Source organism: Terrapene carolina, unplaced genomic scaffold (genome assembly GCF_002925995.2).
Source record: "Terrapene carolina triunguis isolate 2854851 unplaced genomic scaffold, T_m_triunguis-2.0 Scaffold68, whole genome shotgun sequence".
Taxonomy (NCBI): domain Eukaryota; kingdom Metazoa; phylum Chordata; order Testudines; family Emydidae; genus Terrapene; species Terrapene triunguis.
Genome location: NW_020664419.1, coordinates 3232556 through 3258525, shown reverse-complemented (window position 1 = coordinate 3258525; position 25970 = coordinate 3232556). Strand labels below are relative to the sequence as shown.

At 41.0% G+C, this 25970-nt stretch overlaps 1 protein-coding gene across 2 annotated transcripts in view; it reads right to left on the bottom strand.

Moving 5' to 3' along the window:
- CHCHD3 (coiled-coil-helix-coiled-coil-helix domain containing 3) overlaps positions 1-25970 on the bottom strand; it is a 253008-nt gene that overhangs the window by 168477 nt on the left and 58561 nt on the right. The window lies entirely within an intron of this gene.

Below are 25970 nucleotides of genomic sequence, written 5' to 3'. Positions count from 1 at the left end.
ATATATATATATATATATATATATATATATATATATATATATATATAGACACAATAATAATAAATATATAGACACACACACATATAATAAATAATATATATATATACACACACACATATATATAAAAACACATTACACACACACCTATCAATATCAACAACTCCCAACACCTATCAGTATCAACATCTCTCAATATATGGATATATAAATTCACCATCCCAACACTGTACCCAAATCTTAACAGCATTACCTCTGAAATTAAGCAAAATAAGGAATAAAACTAATTAAAATCTCATGCTTAAAGAATATACAGTATATAGATTTTTTTAAAGGAATTCTTGTTCAAAAATCCTCAGCTCAATTCCTTTCTCTGGCACTGATACACTGTTACTTTTGGGCAGGTCACATCTACTCAGTGCATCAGTTTACTCATCTGCAAAAAGGGTGTAACAGCTATGTTGACATACTTAACATTTGGAAAGTGACTTAAGAGCATCGGATGAAAGGCGCTATTTAAGTGCAAAGTATTATTATTTCCTGAACTTTTGTTTTCGGAACTTATTCATGCATTATATTAGTCCCAGGGAATTCTCAACATGAATAGAATGTAATGTCACAAGCCATAAAATTAATGGAAATCTTTACAACAATATTTTTATAAAAATGCATGTATAAATTACATGTACATGCAAACACATTTCAAAATAGCTTAGCCAATAAAAACACCTGCTTTATATATATATTCTCCTACCAAACATGAAAGTCAATATCTACAAGTTCATCACCGGTAATGGAATATCAAATAGTGTTTTTTAAATAGGCATCTGAAAAACAGTGAAGGAGATGAGGCTTCAGAATTTCCACTGAATATATGTGTTACCAAGGGAGCTGCAGAGAACAAATCATACCGCGCAGGGTCACTTTCTGAAAGGCACCAGCATTACAGTACATTAAAGTCTTCCCCAAGGAAAATGTTTAAGAGGGGTGGGGGATGGTGGGGAAGAAGACAGTTAGAATGTGTGTCATTTTTGTGCTCAGACACAACCCTCTGAAACACATCAACCAACTGGGAGTTTTTATAAAGTTTATTAAGCAGCATCTTCAATTACTCCAGCAAAAAGATTATGCAGACATGGACCAAATTCCATTAAGTGATTTCCCAAGGTCCCCCAAATTATTCCAGCAGCATCAATGCATTTAATCTATCGCACAATCAATGATGCAGTCAAAACACACACCAGTTTTCCTTTAGATTACAGAACTATTGTTTCACACAAAGAGAAGAAGTGTCAAAATAGAAGTCTCAATAGTTCCTCTTTTCTGAAGAAAGTAAAAGCAGCATTTAGACTTTTCAGAGATTAAAGATTACCGCCCCCCCCCACACCCCAATCACCTATTTTGTATTCTACTCTCTGCAGTTAAAGACTTGACTCCTCTTTTTATACATTACACTACTGATAGTATATTTCACATATTAATTATTGTATTTAAAGAAGCTGCCATTTGCTTGACTTTTTTTAAAAAAAAAGCTTGGGATTTTTAGCTCAGATTCATGTCTCTTCATTTTTTTATTTGGCATTAGGCAGAATTATGCACCTTGATGTTGTCTCCTCTTAATCTCTTTTCCAAAGAGCAGAAAGTCAGTTACCCTAAACCTTATAAATAATAAGTTCCTATCTCCTAGATAAGTTATTTGATGGCTTAACTTAATTGCTGTTACATTCAACTTCCCTGCTAGGTATAAAATTTTTATTGAAGTTAATGTTTAAAATTAAATATATACAAGTTAAGAGGGAAGGTACTGTACATCTGGGGTCAGGCTCGAGTTATGAGGGATTACAGGTATCGGTTACAAAGTTCACGAGATACATACATATCACACAACCAGCATAGATCCAGATTGTGGTGCGGGAGTTTTTAAAGCGTCAGTGGATAAGTGGGCTCGGGTATGCCACCCATGGAATGTATTAAGAGTCCAAGTCAGTATCAATGTAGCAAGTGACATGGGTGGGGTGTGTTCCTTGGTTTGTCAGGGAAGGAAGTGGGTTCTTTCCCTGGTCAGCGGTCTCGGTTACTCGAGCTGGTACTGGCAGTCTCCCGTGATGTGTTACATGTAGATGTCTCTGGACCACCTGATGGTGTCGGACACCATGAACTGTCTCATGAGCCGGGCGTAGCGTCGACAGACTCCACACGCTCTCAGCACCGGCTCGTTGTGGGGGTCCCACGCACCCAGGGCTCCCACGATCAGGGCGTGTATCTGGACCTCGTAGCTCTGGGCTCTCAGGGTGTCGGCCAACGGGGTGTATTTCGAAACCTTCCATCCTCGGGACTCATGGAAGGCCGGTGACCTGTTTTCAAATGGCACCATGACGTCTACCATGAGGACCTTCTTCTTTTCTGAGTCGGTCACGACAATGTCGGGTCGCAGTCAGCTGTCTGTCCCGGGGATGGCGGAGTCGACGGTGATCTTCCCCAGGGAAGGCGGGATGGCTTTCACCAGCCGGTTGTGGATGGCGTTGTGGTGGAGCCGCCAGGCTCCGGAGTGCTGTTTGCAACCACACAGGACGTGGGGCAGGGTCTCGTTGGCATAGCCGCACTTCCTGCAGCGCTTGTCCCGGTTGCAGTGGCGGATGGCTCCGTTGAGGGGAACGCAGTTGAGTCGGGCCCGGTGGACGAACCGCCAGTTGGCGAACCTGGTGAAGCTGCCCTTGGGGAGGAAGTGGTTGCTGGCATCCCACTTGCTGGACACCTCGAACACCTTGCCCTGGTCCGACTTCCACTTGAGGTTCTCGGCGTAGTGGCAGCGGATGGTGTCTTTGAGGGTCCTTTTCCGCATCATTCTGGCAGTTGGGGTGACGATGGTGTGGTCCGAGGTCTTTATGCGTGGCACCAGCTCCTGGCGCTCCTCGCACCACTTCCAGCGGCAGCTGATCCACTTTTCTAGGTGTCTCGAGGTGTTGTGGGCGCGGGACCAGAGAGAGGACAAGTCTCCTCCCTCTCTCCCAAACTCAGCCTCCAGGGAGCCGCTGAGGTAGGTGGCGACGTCCTGCTCAGAGGGGGCCCTGGTGATGCGTTTCCTGACCACGTCCTGTACGGCTTCATCCGCGATACTCCACACCGTCGGATCTGGGCACGTCAGGAGGAGGAAGGTGTGGGTGATCACCAACACGTTGCACAGGTCGCCCATCCTAGGTACATTGGCACCGCCTTATCTGTGGGAAATGTAGATGATGTCGGTGCTCGCCCTCTGGGGAAGGTAGAGCCATTTCCTCACCAGCTGCCTGATGGTGCTGTCGGCCTTTATCGGGGCACCTTGGCTACGGCCGATCCCCTGAGGATGAAGGAGATGCGGGTACTGCAATGAGAATGGAAAAGTTCCTTACCTTTTAGGAGGGGTCAGTGTGTTCCTGTTATCCTTGAGAAATGGATAGCATGTTTTTTTGTACCAGCAGCAGTCAAAAAAGCTAACCGAATATTGGGAATCATTAAGAAAGGGACAGATAATAAAACAGAAAATATCATATTGCCTCTATATAAATCCAGGGTACGCCCACATCTTGAATACTGTGTGCAGATGTGGTCACCCCATCTCAAAAAAGATATATTGGAATTGGAAAAGGTTCAGAAAAGGGCAACAAAAATGATTGGGGTATGAAATGGCTGCCATATGGGGAGAGATAAATAAGATTGGGACTTTTCAGCTTGGAAAAGAGACGACTAAGGGGGGATATGATAGAGGTCTATAAAATCATGACTGGTGTGGAGAAAGTAAATAAGGAAGTGTTATTTACTCCTTCTCATAACACACGAACTAGGGGTCACCAAATTAAATCAATAGGCAGCAGGTTTAAAACAAACAAAATGAAGTATTTTTTCACACAACGCACCATCAACCTGTGGAACTCCTTGCCAGAGGACGTTGTGAAGGCCAAGACCATAACAGGGTTCAAAAAAGAACTAGATAAATTCATGGAGGATAGGTCCATCAATGGTTTTTAGCCAGGATGGGCAGGGATGGTGTCCCTAGCCTCTGTTTGCCAGAAGCTGGGAATGAGTGACAGGGGATGGATCACTTGATGATTACCTGTTCTGTTCATTCCCTCTGGGGCACCTGGCATTGTCCACTGTCGGAAGACAGCATACGGGGCTAGATGGACCTTTGATCTAACCCAGTATGGTCATTCTTATGTTCTCCAAGAAAGGGATAAGAGAAGCGAGGATACCATTTGAACTTGATTCTTTGGATGAATTCACCTTTCTTAGATATACAATGAGGCAGAGGCCCCCAGATTTCTTCAGGACCAGAAAGTATCAGGTATAAAAATCTTTTCCCCTCTGTTGATAAGGAATTTCCTCTATTGCTCTCCATTTTAGAAGGGACCATAGCTCCCGAAGTAACATGGTCTCGTAAGAAGGGTCCTAAAAAGGGATGGGAAGAGTGGGCAGGGAAAGGGAAGAGAAATGAATTGGACAACATATTCCTCCTTTACCATGCTGAGTATCCCCTTGTCTGAAGTGATGTCTTCCCAAGTGCAGTAAAAGAGGAATGGGTATAATCCTAAGTGAAGAGATATTGTTGGCATGCTGTCCTCAGTCAAAGTCAAAATGACTGCTTCAATGTAGCAGTCATTTGGTGAGAAGCGTTTGCTGCCATGGAAGACCGCTCTTTGCCTTGAAGAGATTTTGATCTCCTCCTAGGGGCATACTGAGGCTTCTGGTGGAATGAGAATCGTGGCTATAGTTGAGGTTTAAAATGTTTCCTTTTTGTAGCAGGAGTATAGACTCCCAGTGAATGAAGCGCTGCATGAGAGTCTACATTTCCTTTTGTTTCAGAGCGGTAGCCGTGTTAGTCTGTATCAGCAAAAAGAACAAGGAATACTTGTGGCACCTTAGAGACTAACACATTTATTTGGGCATAAGCTTTCGTGGGCTAAAACCCACTTCATCAGATGCATGCAGTGGAAATACAGTAGGAAGATATATATACACAGAGAAGTTTATGCCCAATTAAATTTATTTCCTTTTGTCTTTTTCTTGCTCCTAGTATATTTAAAGAAACTCTTCTTGCCTTTGTGTACCTTGCTAGGTGTAACTCATTTTGTGCTTTAGCCTTTCTGATTTTGTCCTTAGAGGCTTGCACTACTCTTCTGCATTTCTTCTTAGCAATCTGTCCATATTTCCACTTTCTGTAGTATTTCTTTCTTATTTTCAGGTCATTAAAGAGCTCGTAATGGGACCATATTGGCCTCTTACTATTCTTCCTATCTTTTCTTCACATCAGTATAATTTGCAGTTTTGCCCTTAATACTGTCTCCTTGAGAAACTGCCAGCTCTCGTGAACTTATTTATCCCTTAGATTTCCTTCCTACAGCACCTTACCTATCAGATCTCTGAGTTTGTTAAAGTCTGCTTGTTTGAAGTCCATTATCCTTTTTCTGCTGCTCTCACTCCTTCCTTTCCTTAGAATCTTGAAATGTATCAAGTCATGATCACTTTCATTCAAACTGCCTTCAACCTTCAGATTCACAACCAATTCCTTCAGGTTAGTCAGAATCAAGCCTAAAATGGCTAACCCCTGGTTACTTCCTCCACTTTCTGAAACTAAAAGTTGTCAAAGTCCCTGCAGCTCTTGTTGTTGTTGTTTTGGGGGGGGGGAAGGGAGATATTTCTGCTTGTTCTAGAAATGCCTCATCAACATCTTCTCAATGATTCAGTGGTCTATAGTAGACCCCTACCATGAACTGCCCCTGTTTTTTTTCCCTTTTATCTTTATCCAGAGACTTTCAAGTGTTCTACTTCTCATGTCCTTTGGTCCTCAGAACAAGTGTATATATAAAGAACTGGTGGAATTTAGTATCAGAGGGGTAGCCGTGTTAGTCTGAAAGTCGACTTGCATCTGAAGAAGTGAGGTTCTTACCCACGAAAGCTTATGCTCCCAACACTTCTGTTAGTCTCAAAGGTGCCACAGGACCCTCTGGTGGAATTTAGAAGATCATCTTTATGGGCACATCATGGGCTTAGTGATGAAATCCAAGGGAAGACTTCTGTGACATCGTCTGTTCTCCAGATGGCTAGAAGGATCATAATGTTTCTCTCTCCTACTGACAGACAGAAGTGTAGAGGTACTCTGAAGCATCAGAATCATATAGCTGATAAGAGCACAGGCTTGGGAGTCAAGAGACCTTGATTCTATTCTTGGCTCTGTTAGTATTTAATTTTGTGACTGTAGATGAGTCACTCTCTCTGCCTTTGACCTAGTAGCAACATCACTATATCACTCAAAATATGGGCTGCTTGGGAAATATTTGTAGTGATTTATTTGTGCTGCAGCTTTTGTAAGAAAACAGTTTAGACTATTTCATAATCTAATGTGTTACATATCTGTCAGGAAGATATGCTTGATATGCATTCTACATTCTCTCTCTCATTTTGTCTTAATTTGTATGAACATGCCTCATTCTACATAATTCTTTGACCATCTTTGGTGTTATGTCCCCTCTGAGGTACAGCCTGGCTTAACAATGACTGTTTACCTCCTATCCTTTCATTGCAAAAGTGAACTCTTCAAGCCCCCCTAATCTTTCTGTTGTCCAATGTGTCCATATCTTTCTGACACCGAGCAGCCCAGAACTGAACACAATATTTCAGGAACAGTAATTCCACAGCTAAGTCTATATCATACACCTGCTCCATGATTAGAAGCCATTGCGTAAGCAATCCTAAACCACAATGGCTCTATTTGCTGCCATACTGTAGTGCAAACAGTTATCTAATCTGCTGTTTTATATCCAGCTCTTTTTAAATTATGATATACTGAAATTTCTAATAACTGATATTGGCTAAAAGAAATTAACGAGAGCTGGTAAGAAAACAGTAACTGCCCCAACCCTAGTTCATATGATCTAAAATACTTCTCACCATGCATACCTGAAGTTACTTGAAAATGTTCTTAGCTTTTTGAAACACTTGTTGTAGTTGACCATTATTTGGGGGCAATGGCAGCATCAAGTTTTATTTACCAAAAAAAATTAAATATCTCTCAACTTATTTAAATTCATCAGAGTTTTAAGCAAAGTAGTATGCTTTTAATGTAATGCAAACTTCACTTATTTGCATTATGTAATTGGGTGGCTTGCAGGAGCTTAATGAAACAAATACAAGTCAGCTCTGTCCTAAGATTTCAAACGCTTGCATCGACTTACAGTAGTTTTCTTCCTTGACATCATGAACTCATTTTCCTGGCATACAGTACAAACTTTACCTGAATGAGAGCAAACACTAACTAAATCTTCAATGATGACTTACATTACTAACTTTCCAAAGCAAAAAATTCAGATTTGTGATTTATATTCAGATACACAGTTACGGATCACACTTTGTCAGTTCAGTCTAATAATTGAAGAACTCTATATAAACAGACATTGCACAATGAAAATTTTAATTACACTAAAATGGCGGGCTCAGTCTAATAGCTTATATGTTTAAGTAGTAAACTCCAATTTGCTTATGGAGGCAGAAGTTGCAACAGAAAAGGGGGAAAAAAGCAAGCAACTAAAATCTCGCACTGCTCATTTATACTCTGGAAGAAATCATTTAGAAGCCTGAGTGAATGCTGAATCGGCAGTCAAGGCTGCTCGCTATACATTTTTAAAAAGAAAAGTTGATAGTTGGTAATTCAGCAAAGTAATTAGATTATACAATATTGACCAACTCAACGTGTACTGCTTTCCAGTCAGATTACCTCATTAAGTAAAACAAAAAGCATGTAAGTGATCCTGTCACATCACCCTTGTAACTGACTGAAAGTAAATGTTAAGGACTAAAGGGAGTTCTTGTGGATTGAGATTTAGAACCAACCGCTTTAACGTTATTTTATGTTCTCAGTTATTGTACGGCATAAAATTACAAGTACAAGGTTTGTACTCCAATACGAAGAACACCTCCTCCTGCATTTCTACAGCACCTCTCACCTTAGGATCTCAAAGCTCTTCATAGCAACTATGCCAGTAAACACTATTATCCACATTTTACAGATTAGGCGACTGAGACATACAGAGACCTACCAAGGTCACCTAGCAAGTCTCTGGCACAGCTGGAAGTCTACATCAGATGTCATGTCATCCATGCTTCAACTGTCAGATATGTGTCTGTCTCCAATCCATTAAATCAAACATGCAGCAACAACAGCTATTTCGCCACCCCCCCCCCGCCCCAAAGCATTATCAAACCTATTTTAGTAAAATGACATGGGGGGGGGGGGAAAAACACCACACTATGTAGAAGTAAAATGACGGGATAAATTTTCTAAAAAGGCAGTGAGGTTTTGGCCATGTAATTCCCACTGAAGTCAAGCCAGATCGCACAATGCTTGCAGCTTCCTTGCTTTTGCAAGCAAAAAGCTGAACATTAAGAATAGGAAAAGTTATCCATGCTTACCCAAAAGTTCCCTTTATCCGAGTAATAAGGTCCACAGATTCACTACAATGATACTCTAACCTACTTGCTGTTTGGGGACAGAACAAGATCCATCAGTCATTGGCTGCAGCAAAATGTTGCACACCTTCTTAAGTTCCTTCCAGTTGAGAAAACTTTCAGGAAAAAGGCACAATTGCTTCTACTGCAGAGCATGGTAAATTTCATCTAATGACAACAGATCCAAATCGTTAATTCCATCTCTATTCTGAATGATCTATTTGTCTCCAGGGTGGACCAGATCTGTGGACCTTATAACTCGAAGAAAGGAAGTTTTCAGGTAACCACAGAGTTTTCTTCTTCTTCATGCTAAGTTCCACAGACACATTACAATAGATGTGCCTAGCAGTGTGCCTCCAGAGTGGGAAGCAGGCTCATCCAAAACATGGTAGAATACATATAAAATCTCTTCCGTCTTCCCCTGGGCACTACGGCCTGGAGAAGACTTCTGTCAAAAGAAAGGAAATAGCACTGGCTAAGACTGGATGACCAATATGCAGAATGTGGTGAATTTATGCATTACAAAGAACTCAATACAGGAGACATGATTACTAGTGCCCTGAAATGGTCAGTGTTCCTAAGGACAGGATTTTGGTGCTTAACCAAAGGAGGAATATTTCTTTAATTTACTTAGGGAATAAATGTTACGACAGTTGTGAGACTACCTGTCTAATTTCAAAATACAATATTGGGTCTTGTTAGAAAACGCTCCTAAATTCAAATTTAAAAAAAATCATCTGATTGAAAATCAGAGCCTATGGGAGGTCTATCCTAATGGACAGGAAATATGATACCCACTGAAGGAATTCAATCTCAGTAGTGCTGACAGGAACAGAAAAGGGTTCCATGGTTGGGCTCTATTACCTTGCAGGGTTGGAATAAAGGTTGATGCCCTAAAGAAGCATCTAATGTCAGGATTTGTACAACATTTCCTTTTCTTGAACATGCTAAGAATATTATTGTATTGACCATTTTACTAGGACACTTTTATACACTCACAATAAAAAAAGCCTGGAGGAACGCAAGGATACGTTTCATTGGTTTCCAATGGCAGTTAAATTATGGGCTTCACGCTAGCCAGTACATTTATTTTATTTGTTGCCTTCTCTCTTTTGGGATCCATGATAGCAATAATCACCTCTGCCAAATATTCGTTTTAAACTTGACTAGTTCCCAATAGAGGACTGGTTCTGCTACACCGACCTCCTCTCTGAGATAGAGACATCCAAAGATCCAATGTTAGGTTAAATGAGGCCTGAAAGCACAGCCAGAAAGATATAAAAAGTTTCACTACCGCACTCTTGTTCTTATCTTTTGTATTGTCCTGAGGAGTAATGAAAAGTGTTGGTAAACATAGCAAGGACTTTGTCCGATTTTGTGAGAGGCCATTCACCACCTAATTTCCAGGGTCCTGACAAGGAGCTGCAGGGCACTCAATTTACCCTTTCCAGATGCAAAGAGTTTGATTCCCAGCACACCAAATTGACTTACAATAAGTGAGATATTTCTGGGTATAGGAGCCACTCTGCTAGTCTGACTTCTGCCATGTAAAACTTGGTGTACATCTCCCACTTCCTTGATGGACAATGTGATACCCACATTGTTATTTGCTTCTGAAACGTGGCCAATACTAGAAGCTCACAACTGGAAACTTAAGACACTCCATCAGAAATGTTCATGGAGAATACTTGCTGTCCACTGGTGGGATAAAGTAACTTAATACTGATGCGTTACAAAGGACTGTCCAACAGACTATAGAGACAATGATTAGATAAAGACGGCTGAAGTGGTCTGGGCATTTTGTACAGATGTCAAAAAAAACCACATTACTAAACAAGCCCTTGACTGGATACAACTTGGTGGAAGATAGAAAAGAGGACAATGAATGATGTAAGAAATCTGTTGAGAAAAATGTTGTCATGAGGCACCTACAATGGAGCAAGAAATGTGGCACTAGCCAGAGGTGGAAAGAGAAGGTTACTCACCCTATACAGTAACTGAGGTTCTTCAAGATGTGTTCCCCTATGGGTGCTCCACTGTAGGTGTGGCAGCACCCCCTGCACCTGAGATTGGAAATCTTCATCAGCAGTGCCTGTTGGACCGCACATGTGCGCCTCCCCCCTCTCAACCTGTGAGCGGGATGTATATATAGCACTGCGGGTTCTGACCACCCCCAGTTCTTTCTCTGCCACAGAGCATACATTTAGGGCTCCAAAGCAGAAGGGAGGAGAGCGGGTAGTAGAGCCCCCACAGGGAAACACATCTTGAAGAACCTCAGTTACAGCACAGAGTGAGTAATCTTCTCTTCTTCTGAGTGATGTCCCTATGGGTGCCCAACAGGGTGGATAAAAACCAATGATTTAAAAAAAAAAAAAAAAAATTATTTAAATCGGATTGTTTTGATAAAATGCTTTTTGAGGAAAAAGCCTATCTAAAGATAGTTTTAATTAAGATACATTATAGCTCAAAGATATCTCATCATGGAATAGGGATTATAAATTCTAATTCTATAGTATGATACGATATAGTCATGTAATGTTTAAGAAACGTTTTGTAAACGAGTTCCAATAGTTCATGGATTAGGGACCCAATCTTATGGGGTTCCAGGGGCTTTTGTATAGATTGGTTAGGTTAATCCGTCTATCCACCCAATGGGACTCAGTGCTCAGTCTAGAAGATACCATCAGAGATGCTTAGTTTTGCAGTTCTCAAACTGTGGATTTGTGTCTCCAGAGAAAACATGCTTGTTAACAGCAAAAATGTTTTCAAATAAATAAAATAAATAAATAAATAAATAATATATAGAGGTGAGAAATAACAGACCTCAACCCTATTGTTCATCTGCAAATTTGTGTACACAGAGTCAATCCCTTACCTCTCTCTAAAAGTGCAAAGTTTCAAAAAGTTCAGTGAATAGAAGATTGTTGGGGGTGGAATGGATCTGGACAAGTCTTGAGATAAATGTCAGAAGGAAGTGACAGGCAGTAGAAACAAAAGTTTCTGTTTGAGAGGCATATTCCAGAAGTTTTGAGGACTTTCTGAGTGTAGCCTTCACTGATTTGAGATCTACCATACCATTCTCTCCCTAGAAGGGAAAACCTATAATGACACCAGGCCGTAAAAGAGACCCAGTTTGGGAATATTTTAATGAAGTTCCTCTACCTGTGGGTAAAACAGGCATGCGCGCAAAATGCAAACAGTGCAACAAAGAAATGCAAAGCCTGGTTGCCCGAATGTAACAACATCGTGAGAAGTGTTCCTTCTCAGCAGGAAGCTGCGTTGATGATGATGATGATGATGATGATGATGATGATGATAGGAACATGTCTGAACATGCAGGATCTTCAGGTTGGTGAACTTTTTTATTTCATACTTCTTTCTTAAGGACTTCCTGTTTTCCTTCTGGACTATTCTTGAATTCTCATGCTTGAGCAAAAAATACAGTTGTTACTCTATGGTAGTATCATTTCAGATGCAGTTGTAACAAAAAATAAATAGCTGAAATAGGCAGATCTTCCTTTTACAATTTCACCTTTAAAGTAGTACTGAGTGTCAGTGAATGCAATGAGTAATACTAAATGAGCAGCTTGGTAATAATAAATTAATAACTGCATTGACTTATTTTGTTTAGGAGAATTCAGCCTCAACATACAGGGTTCTGAAGACTGCCCACCTTCAAGATCACCATCATTTTCTATAGTTTCAGAGTTATCTGCCAATGATAGTGTTTCAGTCACATCATGTATGTCACATAGCCACAGTATATCACCTGTAGCAAAAAGAAAAAAAAATCTCTATCATCCAGAAACTACCATAGATAAGTTTGTGATCAGAAGCAGCAGTTTACAAAAATATAATTGATGAAAAAATTGTCCCACTTGTTTATGCAACAAACTGTTCTTTCCGTATGATTGACATGGTTCAGTCATTAAGACCGGGATACAGTCCACCCAACAGAGCAGATGTTGCAGGCAAATTGCTGGATAAGGTGTATGAAAGAGAAATTGAGCAGTGTGCAAAAGGTCTAGAGGGTAAAATTGTTAACCTGAGTCTTGATGGGTGGAGCAACGTCCACAATGATCCTGTTGTATGTGCTTCTGTGACAACAGAAGAAGGGAATGTCTTCCTTACAGAAACAATTGATACATCAGGAAATGCACACACAGCAGAATACTTACAAGAAGTAACAGTAAAAGCTACAACAAACTATGAAAAAAAATTCAAATGTCTAGTACACAGCTTGGTCACAGACAATGCTGCAAATGTATCCAAGATGAGAAGAAATTATTTAGAAGAGAGTCCCAAGCTAAGAAATCCCAAGGTTGCAGTGCTCATTTGATGTACCTCCTAGCCAAAGACTTCAGTGTTCCAGGAACAAAGGCTAATGTTGTTGAAATTGCAAAATACTTCCATAACAACCACTTTGCAGCAGCTGCTCTGATCTTTATCTTTAGAACCCACTTGTCTGAGGTGATTGGTCTCCAAGATAGGAAAAACAGAGCTAGTCGGTTGCCAACTGGAGGAACATCGAAGATGGTGGGAACGACCAGATGAGGGGGAGGCTTCTCAGGGCCTTGACCACACCTTTAAAATTGCTGCTTCGGTGGTATGCATGAGAGGTAGCTCCTTGACGAGTGGGCTGTCTATGTTTGGTAGGAGGCCTTTGTCTTCAGCACTGGGTGTCATAGTGCTGTTGGTCGAGATTGCGGGGGGAAATGATACTTCCCTGGACATCTCCTTGGCACAGGCGTGTAAACTCTGAGAAATTGGAGTGTAGCTTGGGAGTCTTTAAGGGAATGCAAAGATTCGTCCATGTGCTTTGAGAATTGTTTCTGGCCCCCAAAAGGTAAGTCTTCTACCATGGTTTGTATCTCCTTCAGAAAACCCGAGGGGGGAGCCATGATGCATGCCTCATGACTGCAACAGTCGCGATGGATCAGGCAGCAATGTCTGCAGAGTCTAATGAGGCTTGTAGTGCTATATGGGCTAGGAAGTCTCCTTCTGATATTAGGGACTGATATTAGGGACTGGAATTGCTCTTTCTTGGCCTCAGGTAGGTCCATGGCAGAGGTCCTCCAATTTGGAGAAGTTCAAGTAATTATATTTCACCATAAGAGCTTTGTAGTTCGAGATTCTAAAATGGAGCGTGGCTGATGAATATGCTTTGCATCCAAAAAAGTCTAGGCATTTCCAATCTCTGTCTGGATTGCTAGAATGCATTTGGTACTGATGGCCTCTCTCTTGCACGCACTGACCACCTAAGAATTTGGGATGAGGTGCAAGAAAAGAAATTACACACCCTTCGCTGGGGTCTGCCAGAGCATCTTCGTGGGGTTGAGAAGAGCCTCATTGATCGGTAGTGCGATCTTGGAGGAAGAGGACGTGTGGAGGATATCAAGCAGCTTATACTGCTGGTCCTTGACTTCCTCAACAAGAATTTGCAGGGAGTCTGCAATCCTGCAGAATAAATCTTGAAAATGTCAGAAATCGTCAGAAGATGTAGGGGGTGGAAGCATGATAGCCTTGTCGGGGAGGAGGAGGAGGAGGAAAAATTTAATGTTTGGGAGCCCACCTCCTCCTGTTCCTCCTCTTCAGATGCTACCAACAGGGGTTCAACCTCCAGAGGGTGAAAAACCAATGGAGAAGAGAGAGGTGTAGGTCTCCGGCTTTGCTTCCTGGGAGGGTTCCCAAACTGTGCCGTGCACATGGCCCAAGGGTGCCAATATGGCCAGCATGAAGGGTGTGGAACATGTGGCTGCATCCATGATGGTCCATGCCAAGATTGTCGACCAGATGCAGACTATGGATAGTGAGGATGATCAGCTGTGGTAGGCAAGAGAGTAGTGGGGAAGGAAGGTGCTGCCCTCGGGAGAGAAAGGGAAGAGTATTGTGAGTTTCGAAAGGAGGGTGGAAGTGAGGGGAGGTCACATCGAAGGAGTGTAGACTCTGGAGTGTGCAATACCAGCAGGTCTTTAGGGTATCTAAAATCTTGTGGAGGAGGAAAAAGCATCCTCGGTGCCCGTGTATGGGTGTATTTCCCCATAGTACCAGTAGATGGCACCAGAGACTTTGCCGGTGGAGATACAGCTCAGTGGTTTGAGCATTGGCCTGCTAAACCCAGGATTGTGAGTTCAGTCCTTGAGAGGGCCATTTAGGGATCTGGGGCAAAAATCTGTCAGGGGATTGGTCCTGCTTTGAGCAGGGGGTTGGACTAGATGACCTCCTGAGGTCCCTTCCAACCCTGATATTCTATGATTTCGATAGTGCCAGGTGCTGACGGCTTCATCGGTGTCAGAAAGGTCAACTTCAGGAGCTATGAAACTGGCGCCCTATCTCGTTCCCCAAAGCTGGGAAACACTGCCGTGGGCTGTAGGTTTGCCCGGTTAGGGTCTTTAGACTGTTTCTTCGTGTCGGTACCGCAGGCACTTGGATGGGCCTTGGAGCTGTGTCCCCTGTCAGATGAGACTGAGGCAACAGACCTTGCCGGGGACAGTATTCTGGTGGGCTGTGCCTCAAAGTGTGAGGAGGAAGCCTGTTTCTTTTCATCCGAAAGAGATGACTTTCTCTTCAAGGGACATGGGGAGTGAGGATTGGCAGACAACCTGGCAGAGTGTGAGGACTCTCCAGGGAAGAGTCAAGACCCAGGTCCGATGCCAGTTGCAGAGATTTCTCCATGAGGAGAAGTTTTAATCTAATGTCCTGGTCTTTTCTGGCTCTGGGCTTCAGGCGAGGCAGTGGGCACACTTCTGTGGAACATGTCCCTCCCCCAGACAGCGGATGCACTGCGGGTGGCCGTCCATTACCAGGAAGGCAGCCCCACAAGAAATGCACCCTTAAACCCAGAGGATCCAGGCATATGGGTGAAGGAAAGCCTTACTGGGCGGGAAGCGGTGGAAACAAAAACCTAAATTATGAAATAACAGCAAAGGTAAAGTTAAACAAAAAAATAAAAAAATTATAGATAAAAGAAAGAAAGAGAAAGAAAATATTAACTACACTACTCTAACAGGGAAGGCGCTATCTAGTGAGGGAATAGGAGAAGGAGGTTCTATTGAGGAGTCCATCCCAGACCAAAGGCAGCAGAGAAGGAACTGGGGGCGGTCAGACCACACAATGCTGTATATATGTCCCACTCACAGCGCAAGAGGGGGGAGGTGTGCATGTGCGGTCACTACTGATGAAGATCTTCGATCCCAGGCGCAAGGGGCGCTGCCGCACCTACAAGTGGAGCATCCACAGGAACATCACTCGAAGGAGAGCATTATACTATACTATAATATAATAATATATGGAGATATACCTATCTCATAGAACTGGAAGGGACCCTGAAAGGTCATGGAGTCCAGCCCCCTGCCTTCACTAGCAGGACCAAGTACTGATTTTGCCCCAGATCCCTTAAGTGGCCCCCTCAAGGATTGAACTCACAACCCTGGATTTAGCAGGCCAATGCTCAAACCACTGAGCTATCCCTCATGTGTCACAAGGCATGAGAGTACCTAATAAAAACTAATAAATAATTGATGGGCAGTGCACATAGATAGGAAAATCTGCTACACTTAAGAAAATCTCTCTTAGGGTTTTCATAATAATATCAATCTTACCCCAATGAGACCCACTGACTGTTGTAATCAGACCTGGTCTGCTGTCTCTGGAAGGAGCACTGATTCGAGATCTCAGTGAATCATTGTGTTCCAAGTGAGTAGATGCTGTGCTCTCCTTTTCTGGTATCCATTTCTTGGACTAAAGAAGCTTCATTTTTAAAAAAATCTGATTTATCTGCATTCACCAGTTGTGGGAGCAGAGAATAAACAACTGAAGCTAGATCTCTGACAATGTAGAAGATAGAATGAGATGCAGATAGGATGCCCAGAATTAGTGGATAGCTATCATATGAACTCTGGACCTTTTAAGTATGTGCGTATATGATATCAGATGTCCCAAAAGGCTGCAATAAGAAACCGTTTTTTGTGTCTGACACTCCTGTTTTCCATTACGGTCACCTTCATATTCTGCTACTATTCTTCCAAGAGAACACCTTTTGCCGAATACTATTCAACCATAGCTCAGGCCTCTGGTGGACTTCCCTGGCACCAGGTGTCTGTGTTTGTCCTGAATCTAAGCTGCTGGATCACTGAGTGGGAAGGAAGGGCCATTACAGAGGTGGCAGCAGGAAGAGGGAGCCAGGCCTGAAGGCCCCTTACCGCACACTGTGGCATTGCAGCATTATGTTGCGTCCAGTGCCCTCCATTTCCAACCTGTGACCTATAATATTGATGGACAGCACTATGTGGTAATTAATTGCAAGAAATGTATGTATGGAGACCTCATTTGTAATGTCACTGCTCCAAATTTGTGTTTTACTCTTCATGTGGTCCACTATACGAACACCCATCCCAGTTTGTCAAAATGAATCCATGATCCAAAGTGAGCCTCAGTAGCAGGATAAAGTTGAAAAGAAGCTACAAGTTTTTAAGCATGCATATTAACCCACTTACCTTAAATTTAAAAACATTATTAGATCAAAAAGACACATTATTCAAATTAGCTATGACATGCACAAGGTAGAATAAGCCTTGAATGACCTGATCCATGACATGGCTCTTGAAATATTGGATTTCCACACTTGAATAAAAATTGCATTTAAAGCTTTGTTTATATTGCAAGGTGTATTGGTTTGAATTGCGTTAATTATGTATTGTTACGCAGTAGAGACAGTATAAATCACATATTAATGCCTTCACCAGTGCTTCATGTATTAATTTGGCAAAGGTGTTGCCTTGATAATAACAATTATCAAAGCAACAAGTGGGAGACCTGCTGACCAATATATCTGGGCTAAAATGTGTGTGTATATCACATTATCAATATGTATTATTCACACTACCTACAGTAATATGCATTAAGCATACAATATCAATATAACATTATATTGCTTATGTATTTCTAGCAGTTATGTGGCCTGAATTGGCCTATGTCTTTCTATAATCTTATTCACTTATGCTAATACTTTGCAAAGCTGAAGTAAGCTTTGGCATTAGAAAATAGAAAACTTGTCAAAGGCAAAACACATTATGTTTTGCCCTGGTACAAGCTGGAGAGGTACCTTCAAGGACCATTACCCGGAATGCTAGCATACAAAACAGACAAGGAAGGTACAGAAAAACAAGTTAAGGAACTGGTACGAATCAGTGGGTCGGACTTTAGTGAAATGTAAAGAGTTTTATTACTCATAAAGCCTCCTATAAATACTAATAGCTGAAATATGTCACTTTGGAAGCAAACCTTCTGGGTAAGGTGAATTCAACAATGCTGCACATGATGGCTTCCTGGAAATTGGTACTGTATTGAACCTTATTTCCTGTACTATACTTGTATAGATCTCTTATTTGCGCTCTTGCATATATTTCATAATGAACCAAAGTGTGGTCAATCAATTGAGTATGCAATTTACCAACAAGGGTCAAGGCAACCCCACCTTTGCCTGGGCTATGAGGGGAAAACTGTAGTCTGCCCACAGAGCTGGCCAATCAAGCTACATTTAATTGGTGGGGGGAGAGCGAGGAAAGTGGGACTGGAAGAGATTCAGACCTTTAATTTTGCCTTTTCTCAGCCTTACTCACTTCAAGAAGCCTGCAGAGGTACCAGTCACTGCAAACTCTTCAGAAGGAGAAGCAGAGTGGAGGGTGACAATTTCCTCAAAAACCAAATGCAGCCCTGGGACACAGCTGGAAATTACACAGAGAGTGTTGAACTGAACTGTCAGTCTAAAAATTTGAAATGAAGTTTGGAGACACAAGGTGGGTTAGATACCTTGTCCCTCTAATATCCACGGACAGACACGGCTACCGCTATGCTGCAAGTAAAAAAGTTTGGCATTTTCCTCAGAAAACCTCAGTAGTAGCAAGAAAAAGTTAATCATGACAGGATTTGAAGGTAGGATTCCATTTGCTATTTCCTGTCTGAGGCTTAGACCAGTAAGCCATCTCTTCCCATTTATGAAACATTTTGTTTGGATCTAAAAGATTTCTTGAAAGAATTTTTTTTTAATCAGGTCACTGTGTTCAGTTTGGTACATTGGAAAATTTCTGTTCAGTATTCATTCAAAAGTGTTCTCATTGTCCTGGACCACCCAAGCAGACAGGGCCTGAAAGCACTCTTGAGGCAATGCACTCTACCCTGGTACAGTTTGGCTCTCCAAAAGCTCTTGAGCATGCTTTCAGCAGATTCAAGTAGTGCATTGATCTGTTGTGAAAGATCAATATCCAGGTCTTTTTGGACAGCTCAGCCAAACAAAATGGATAGGGGAAGCAAAGAATTATCACCCCTACCACAGAGACCCTCCCCATCAAAGAGATCTGTCTTAAAATATGACTACAGCATGATTGGTGTGCAAGGTGCTTTTCGCAGTCCCCGACCCTAAAGAGTTTACCATCTAAACTATTTGTTCCCACACACTACCCATAAGCAACTGTGAAGGATAATCAAAGGTTAAAAAAAATTAATTGAACATGTGGATGGTATTCTAAATTTTTACTTTAAAATGTAGAGACTTGAAGGGTATTAGTGAACAGGATTCACTGACTGTGCTTTCTAAGCACATTACAACCATTACCAGATCTGTTTCTTTCATGAGCTAGAGAGAGAAACGCTGTTAATTATACAATATTAGCCTATGACATAGCACTGAAATCCTGCACAGCATGAACCATGTTAGCTAAACTAACAAAATGAATAATTTAACTTAGTCAGAAAAGATTGACTCTACTACCTTCACCGTTTATCTCAGAATAGCCATTTCTGACACTCCGGAAATTACAGTTGTAGGTGCTGAAGATTAGCACTATTCACTACTCTAAAAAAATATAATCCAGGGACAGCAGCAAAATTACTAAAAGGTTCAAAGATTACTATAATATCAAGAGTTTGTACCCCCACCAGCCACTGAAATCCTTTATTATAATTACATTGAAATCCTTTATTATAATCTAATTTAGAACTCAAAATTCATAATTGGAAACAATGTAATATTAAAAACAAATGGGAGATTTTTGCAGATTTTGAAGCAGTTATTACATCAAGTGACACCTTAAACATTTTCTTTTAAGTCACTTTAGAGGGAAGTGCTTGTACAACGCAAAGACTGCAGTAGACTGTTATGAAGGGAGCGAGCAAGTTGATGAGTTCACAGTGATCCAGAATAAACCCTTGCCAAAACATCAAAAGTTTGAACTCTGTCCCTTTTCATCACATTATCTACCAAAGTTTACATATTTCCTAGTTTATAGGCCACTGGCAAGAAAGCCAATGTCTTCCTCCCTCTGTGGAGGGCAGAACTCCGAAGAAGCAAGTTGATCCTAGGAATCTGAAAGTATTCCCCAGGGTAGGGGAATGATACCACAGCACAACCTCCATGTAACAAAGAATATTTAGGGATATTACAGGACACCTTTGCATTTTGTTATGATGAGCAGGAGGTGTTTTGTTGAAAATGAATATTCATTCCATCCGGCTTTCTTCATCTTTCACTGTATTTTACCAGCATGTTTCTGTGGTATTTCCTCAGTTCAGACTGCTTACACCCTCCAAAAACTCTAGTGGAACATGTTTAGGGGGCAAACTGTCATTTTTTGCTTAGTTTGACATGAGCAAGTTTGTTAATGTATTTTGACAGACTTGCATAACATCCTAAAATGTTTTGAACAATGCAGTTTAGACCAGGATGCAATATTAATGAGTGAATAATGTTCCTGAATACTGGGTTTAATATTTAATAAGTCTGAGTGCAGGCTGGATGTGCTGCAGAAAGATGTGGTTGGAAATCACTGCAGCTGTCAAGGACCAGAAAAGAGGCTACAGACGCCAAGAAAACCTTTAACCTAAACTTAAGCTGGGGTCTGAGAAGTGTGAAATTGATGTTTCTTCAACTGAATTTCTAGTAACTGATCATTATTCATCTGACTGAAAAGTTTATCCAGTGCCCTTCATTAAAACTTAAATTATCTAAGTTCTTCTGTCTGCACAGACAAAAAATATGCAGGGTGAGGGAAGAGACACAGCATCTCAGGACTTACAATTAAATCAATCTGAAAGGGATTGCAAGGATGGTTGCTTACTGAAAGTCAGATACAATGTGACAACGCACTTACATGGCACATGGAAGACTATACTAGAACCCAACAATGAATTCATTTCAAGTAATTCTATTACTTTAAAATTATTTCTTATGTTTGTGCCTTTTTAAAAAAAATTAGAAAGCTCCCTAACTGTACTTCTACGTAAATTGGATTCACACAAGATTTTGTATGCTATGGGTAAAAACACCAGTCTATTTTTGCTGCTTTTCTGTTGACAATGCTAATAGTAATTGCTTTCTTCAAAAAATCTCTGCCTGATTTCATTTCTAAACCCAGTATTAAAAAGTATACAAGTAGTCACAGAAAATGTCAGCCTTCACCGTATTTTAAAGTGATATAACTTGAAAATCACATTGGCCTGAAATTTTTGTACTTACTATAGTTACAAGTAATACTTGTTATGTGACAAAGTGTGCAAAAAAATCTTTTTTTCTTCCAGTTTTCTTTGTTCATTTGACAGTCAGCTTCACTCTTCTTCCTATTGAGTAGTTAGTCCCTTACTCCCTTGCTGAAATTTTTTTATAAACAGAATAGAAAACCTTTATACACTTTTCTTTAAATAGGCATAATTTAAAAAAAATAGGACAAAACTATTTAAAAGATGTTTTACTAAAAAAAAATTTAATAATCAAGTCCATTTAAAAAAATCCAACTGAATGTCCCTTTAAAATAGCCTGCATCTTTTGATTGTACATTCCATTAAATTTCTTCAGATTAGTGGTTATATTAAGCACCACTTCAGTAACTCTATGGAATATAGTTCAAAGGGTTGTGTGTCATTTCAGCCATGTGACTCTCACTGAAGTCATTGGGATTTGCATGGCTAGAATTTCTGTCTATGCAATGCTTCGAACATGTACCCCAAAAGGTGTCTATTCACCTGTCATTATACATATACAGCATATTCAGTACCCTACCAAATTCATGGACGTGAAAAACGCATCATGGACCATGAAATCTGGTCTCCCCATGAAATCTGGTTGGGTTGGGGGGATGTCACAGTATTGCCATACTGAAGGCAGCACCACTGCCACCATCAGCGCAGAAATAAAGGTAGCATGTTGGGGGGGTGGGGTTGTCACTTTTGAGGGGGGGTAGGGCCAGCCTTACGGGTGGGCGACTGCCCAGGGCACCACAGTCAGGGGGGTGCTGTGGTCACTCCACACACACACAGCCAGCCCAAGGCCTCTTTGACCCCCAAGCACTGGGGAGGGGCAGGATTGGGGGCACCCAAGAGCTGGGTCAGACCCACCTCCAGCGATGGCACAGAAGTAAGGGTGGCAATACCACACCATGCCACCCTCACTTCTACGCTGCTGCTGGCGGCAACACTGCCTTCAGAGCTGGGCACTCGGCCAGCAGCTGCCACTCTCCTGCCGTCCATCTCTGAAGGCAGCATCGCCATCAGCAGCACCGCAGAAGTAAAGGTGGCTAAGTCATGATCCCCCTACAATAGCCTTCGACCCCCACGTGATCCCCTTTTGGGTTGGCACCCCCACGGTTACAACACAGTGATTTTTCAGATTTAAATATCTAAAACCATGAAATTTAAGATTTTTTAAATCCCATGACCATGATATTTACCAAAATGGACTGTGAATCTGGTAGAGCCCTAAACGTATTACATATATTAAGTAAGAATTAGGCGGTTATATGCATGGAGAGGAGACTCCAAAACATTTCCATTTCCCTCCACCTTGTATCCTTATCACTTCTGGAAAAAGTTCAGAGAACAAAAGCAGTGCTCCAAACCCTTGGAATATTTTACAAAGAAAGTAGATTTTTCTCAAAAGTTAAATTGTAACATTAGATATATGCACACACACGCACATATTCTGGAGGCACTATACTAACTCTGTACTTGAAGTTCCTTTATTTGAATTTAAGGCAAGGTTTCATTTTATTTTTCATAAGATTATCATCCCAAAACTTGCAATTTTACCTCTGAGGAACAAGGAATTTATTAGTAAAGTCAAGGAAAAATTAATTATTAGTTCATCAGCTTAAAATGTTTCTAAGTGATCCAAATAAGTGGCTGAATTTTGGAGACTTGAAAAGTGATTTAGGTGACAATTTCACCTGGATCTAAGACCCAGGCAACTTTAAGTTACATAATTTGAAAATAACCATCATTTTTCATAAAGGCTTCAATTTATGCCATAGAGTCCTGCGGATAGTGGATTATTTGTCAATAGATGGCAAGGATATTTTTAGACTATATAACTTTTGATGTCTAGAATCTTCACAGGAGTGAAACTGACCTTCCCCTGTCTTGCAGAACTTAACCCCACAGTTGCTTCTCTTCTGAGAGCCTGAGCAGAGGAGCTCCACTCCTACAGACACCAAACGCACAGCAGAGGAGCATCTCTTCTATACCCTCCAGCCAGATAAAGGGGATTTAGATCAACAGGGAAATCCTGTCATCACTATATTTATCCATTACACAAATTTATATTTATACTTTAACAGTGTAAAATGTATGTGTGGATATGATCCAGTTCAACCATAAGTTATGGGACTTGATGCAGTTATTCTTGGGAAAAGTTCCATGGCCTGTTACACAGTAGGTCAAACTAAATTATTGTAATTCTCCCTCCTTGACTTCAGTCTATGTAACCGCCAACATCTTCCATCACCTGAAACACCCTTGTGCATCTCCTGCTGCCTTGACTTATTTGTTTTCCCTGCTCTGAGGAGCAAGGAATAGGATGTGTTATCAGAGTGCCAGTTTTCAATATTATATAAATGTTGTTAAAATTATACACAGATTTATTTTAAAAATTCCTTTTTTGGATTAATTGTCAATAGTTGCTGAAAACCCATAGAAAGCCTTGTTGACTTAATCATTATTTGTTTTCACTAGTATCTGCATTATGCTACACACTGTATAAATATCCACTAAAATAGTTCGGTGACAGACAGCTGTATAAAACACTAAGCTAGACAGTACAAATACAAAAAACAAAACGGCTTTGACCCAAAGAGAACAAATCAGATGGATTATTGGCTTTGAGAACCGTCTGCAGCTCTCAAAATTATCAATAAAAATGTCACAGATTGTGCTTGCTAATTCATACTGCAATCCGGACACAGGCTCCTGACAATTTGACTACTACCTATTCTTCACAGAGTTTTTCTTTTTTAGGCAATTATGGTACAATAGGATGCCTTGTTTCTAAGAGATGCAAACCAAAATCATGCTCACATGAAATGGGCATAGCAAAAAATACAGGAGAGTTTAACCAGTTTAATTTATGATGTTATGCCACAGGCGTGAAGGGTCTAACTCAGAACAGTAAAGCTGTTTTAGATAGTTTATGTATGTGTTTAGTTTTGAGGTTTTTTTTCCCATCTTTGTATAACTTGCTTCCCAATTTAATACCATACAAGTCTCCTCATAGAATCTGCAAAGACAATCACGATATTGTGGCAACAATATTAATTGTCCATTAAAATGAATGGGGCGTCAGCGTGAAAAATTAATTAGCGTTTCTCTGCTATGCCTACTCATTTGCTACTTTTCAAAATGAAAGAGCTCAGCAGTTTGAAAGCAAAGATTTGTTTTAAAATGCAAATTGGGGGGAGGGAAGGAGGACTGTTCCTCTCCCCTGCCCTTTTAATCCATAACTGTGAAGTAGTATTATTTCTGTGATGCTCTCTCTTTAAAACATAACTCACTGGCTCCAAATCATTTTCTGATCTCTCAAAGGAAAATAAACTTATCAAGATGAAGCTTCATATACAAATTGTCAGTTCAGATGCTGAGTTTTGAAACTGAAATGAAAAATTATCCCCTGAAAATTGGAATTTATAAAGGTAATAGTGAATTATAGCAGTGTCCTCTGTAGTTCCCACTTCCAGTCTGCGAGATGCATGTTTGTATGTATTTAGGACTGGGAATAATGGTATTAATGGAGAATCATTCCAATAAGACATTGTTGGAGAACGCCAAATACTTTTTCATTACAAAATGCAATAAAGGAAAATAAAACAGGCTTCCATGAGTTTGATATTTCCAACCCTTCTCAGCCTCACAAGAAACAGGAATTGGAAACATCCTGAGATGTACATAATATTATGGAGTTGAAGTTGCTATACTGAACTTTTAATGACAGGTTTCAGAGTAGCAGCCGTGTTAGTCTGTATCCGCAAAAAGAACAGGAGTACTTGTGGCACCTTAGAGACTAACAAATTTATTAGAGCATAAGCTTTCGTGGGCTACAACCCACTTCTTCGGATGCATATAGAGTGAAACATTGAGGACATATATATACACACATACAGAGAGCATGAACAGGTGGGAGTTGTCTTACCAACTCTGAGAGGCCAATTAAGTAAGAGAAAAAAAACTTTTGAAGTGATAATCAAGATAGCCCAGTACAGACAGTTTGATAAGAAGCAAGTGTGAGAGTACTTACAAGGGGAGATAGATTCAATGTTTGTAATGGCTCAGCCATTCCCAATCCCTGTTTAACCCTGAGTTGATTGTGTCTAGTTTGCATATCAATTCCAGCTCAGCAGTCTCTCGTTGAAGTCTGTTTTTGAAGTTTTTCTGTTTTAAGATAGCCACCCGCAGGTCTGTCATAGAATGGCCAGACAGGTTAAAGTGTTCTCCCACTGGTTTTTGAGTATTATGATTCCTGATGTCAGATTTGTGTCCATTAATTCTTTTGCGTAGAGACTGTCCAGTTTGGCCAATGTACATGGCAGAGGGGCATTGCTGGCACATGATGGCATATATCACATTGGTAGATGTGCAGGTGAACGAGCCCCTGCTGGTATGGCTGATGTGATTAGGCCCTATGATGGTGTCACTTGAATAGATATGTGGACAGAGTTGGCATCGGGCTTTGTTACAAGGATAGGTTCCAGGGTCAGTGTTTTTGTTCAGTGATGTGTGGTTGCTGGTGAGTATTTGCTTTAGGTTGGGGGGTTGTCTGTAAGCGAGGACAGGTCTGTCTCCCAAGATCTGTGAGAGTAAAGGATCATCTTTCAGGATAGGTTGTAGATCTCTGATGATGCGCTGGAGAGGTTTTAGTTGAGGGCTGAAGGTGACAGCTCTGTATGTGTGTATATATATCCTCAATGTTTCACTCTATATGCATCCGAAGAAGTGGGTTGTAGCCCACGAAAGCTTATGCTCTAATAAATTTGTTAGTCTCTAAGGTGCCACAAGCACTCCTGTTCTTTTTGTGAACTTTTAATGTGCACAACAGATTGTGATTGTGTTTGCTTATTACAGATGTTATGAAGAGAGAAAAGTAAATTGATCTTGTAAATCGGGTCAATACAGGAATGTTGTCGAAAGTTATCAGAGTATTTTGCCCATTTTAACAATTTGTTTTAATGTACAGCCAATGG